A 3,343-nucleotide genomic window follows, 5' to 3' on the forward strand; every position below is an offset into this window, starting at 1 on the left:
CAGTGTGGCAACCTACTTTTTAAGGATAATAAACTTATGCTGTAATAATGTTACTTCATAGCAGGCAAACACCTGCCCCAAAGAATGTGTAAAGATCTACCTAAAATTCTTCTGTAACCTCTGCTGCCTCTATGGTTTCGCCTAGACCATCAAGTCCTTTTCACAAAAGTGTTCAGATTACCTCATGGAGTAAAGAACAGATGTACTATTCCTCCTTCCAACTTGGAAGCTATTACAATGGTGACAGAGGGATCATGTTCACAGCTAAAACTAATGTTCAAGCGGATGTTTAGGGTAGAGGAATAATCTCGTCACCTAAACGTGAGTTGCTGATCTTAGATCCTACATCATCATAACATTTAACATATGGATTTTTTTTTTAATATCCTTCTCTCTCGTGCTTACCAGTTGCTTTTTGTTGCTGCTGTGAATTGCATTTGTAGTTTCAAGGTATTTAGGCTCTGAAAACCCACAGTGACAGTTTTATGAGAATGAATCAAAATGCCAGAGCATCACTTAGTTTCTGGCAACCGCCCCACATTGCCTGATGCACAAACAGCTCTTCACCACCACCAGCACAGTAACAATTGTGCAAGCTGCTCAATACCCCTTTTACACAAGGACCAAGAGAGGAAGAAAATGCTTTACAAGCTGTATCCCCAAACCCGTACCATGGATACTAAAACTTAAGAGGAAAAGCTGTAAAGGGTGATTTGGATATAAAGACAACGGCTTTCATATTGTGGGGTGCTTAAGAGGTGCGGTACTATTTGCTTGCTCTGCCACTGTGCTTGTGCTTGTGTGACCATTACAGGTGAGCGTTGAGCTGCTGCACCTCTGATCTGACTCAATATGGCTGTTTTTTTTTTTTTTTTTTTTTTTTTTTTTTTTTTTTACCTGTTGCAGTGCATCTGGGATATGCTGATTAATAAATTATCTGAGAATCTTTCCACAGTTTGTTCTTCCACTCTTTCTTAAGCATCCTGTGCTAAGCATTGGCAAAGATCAGATACCAGGCTGGAATGACAAGAAATAAGATTCTGAGCTATTTAAGATAAACTGTAAAATTAGCTATCAGTCTGAATGTCTCTCTGTAGACAAGAAAGTACAGATAACAACTGTATTCTGACACTTCACGTTAGCACAGTTGTAAAGAAATGTAACAGTGGAACTGTACTCAGTAAAGATTTCAGAAATCACTGGAAACACATCCTGTTTAGTTTGTTTTGGCAGGCCCACAGCTGTGGGACTAGGAGCCATGAGAATCAATCAGGATGGAGACTGATCAGTTATGGTATTGTGCCTGTATCAGTTGCCAATAACACTTCCTGTGAAGTCGTCACTTTTACTGAAGTTACAGGCTTGTATGAGATGTTTTTATTTCTTCTTGGAGAAACCGAGCCTATGATTAGGATTTGTACATAGCATTTTCAAAATAAACTGCCAGGAGCTTTTCTGGGGCAATGCATATAATAAAGTGGGCTGAAGGAAGCGCTGATTTTCAAGAGCATTTGTATGAAATGAAGGGGAGGGAACAACAATACACATTTATTTATTTATTTATTTTGATCCAGAAGGCACTTCAGATATCAGAGTAAGCTTACAAACTTCCATTCAACCTGCAGAGATTTCCAGGTTATTCTCACTTCATCTGAATTTTGTTAACTGCTGGCTAAAGCAGAGGGAACAGAAGCACGGACTGATGCTATTTATTTGGTTAGCCTCATTGGTACTTTAAATACTCACATTTAAATTAAAGCAGAAAGTGTCATCCCTTCGTGTGGACAAATCATATCAGCAGAATATTGTTCTTTGCTCTCTAATAGGTTGGAAGTGCAGCAGGAATGGTTGAGCTTTGGGCTCTATGTCTCTTTAATTCATTCATTTGTCCTTTCGTTCTACTTAAAAATACTGAGGCGGATTTAATGGAAAGTTACAATGGTTCCCATCCCTTTTCTTAGACTACAATATTTTCTGTATAGAAATTACTGAGAGACTTTTTTTTTTTTTTTTTTTATTAAAAAGCCTATTATTTTGCAAGAATGATAATTCTGATTTTTTTTTCATCCCTACTTCTCCCTTGAGTAATGGATGAGGAAAGAAATTATTCAGAGAAAAGGACATGCTAGAAAAAAACACAATTTCCTATACAAGTTATTTACATATGAGTGCCTTTACAGGTAATAAAAATGTATATTAGCTAATACAGGGCAGAAATGTTTCAGAATTCATTTTTTAAAAATTAGCACTATAAATAAATGTGTTCTGTATAGACAACAACTGCATTACCATGGCACTGTTTAACAGAATGACTTTCCAGCGGGAGAGATTTTTTTATATTTTTTGTAAGTATGAAGACAGGGTGAGCTGTGTTTCCTGGGAAGTTCTTCATGTTTTCATAAGGTCTGAGACTGGCCAGTCAAATATAAGGCAAGCAAAAACAAGCATTCTTTGAAAAATATGGGCTAAGTACATTAACTAACTATTGATGTTCTTCATGGATCCTATCTATGCTACTACTGTTTTACTGGAGCAAAACCATAGGAGCAGAAAGAAACCAAGACCCAACGTACACTGAATTGTCCCCCTAATTTCATAGCTTCTATACTCAACAGCAGTTTTGGGTTTATGCTTTTCCAGTTCTCATCTCTGAACTTTATCAGTCAGAATCAGGGCAGAATTTTTAGCCAAGTCTACCTGCATGTGTGACCTACGTGTCAGAGTACTTTGTCTGCTACTTACTGACACCCACTCAAGTTTAAATTCCTGATATTGCATAAGTCTTGCTCATGCTCCCCCCTCTCCCCCACAAAGTGGGAAAGGAACATCACTGGGCCGAGTCCAAAGTATTTGTCCTGAGTCTAAGGTCTTATTAGTGTCTCAGGCTGCAGGAAAGCGGTTGGCCCTTTGCCTCCCAGCCGTGATGAACAACCACAGGCCTCCTTCTCCTCAAGGCCGCTTCGCCCCACTCCTGGCCCCACACTCCAGGGTGGTGCACGGCAAGCCTCGAGGCGCCTGTCCCCGCTGGCTGCCTGCCTCCTGTGGTGGATGCTCCTCGGGTGAATTCAGCTCACACCGGCAATCGAAGCTCACTTTGCAGGGCACACACGGGTGGGGCTCGCACAGAAGCGACTCTGCTTGTTTCCATAGTAACTTTGATGCTTCAGGGAAAAGACAAAAAAGACAAGAACAACAGGAGATGATGCAGGGAGCTATCAGCACTTCAGTGACATGTATTCGAATTGCCCTGTGTTATTCTGAAGTGACAGAAAATCCAAATGTGATAGACAAGTGTTCTCCTACAGTGATACTACAACTACTACGATTTTTGTAATTGCCAATG

This window comes from Aythya ferina (assembly GCF_964211825.1).
Source record: "Aythya ferina genome assembly, chromosome: 1".
Taxonomy (NCBI): Eukaryota; Metazoa; Chordata; class Aves; order Anseriformes; family Anatidae; genus Aythya; species Aythya ferina.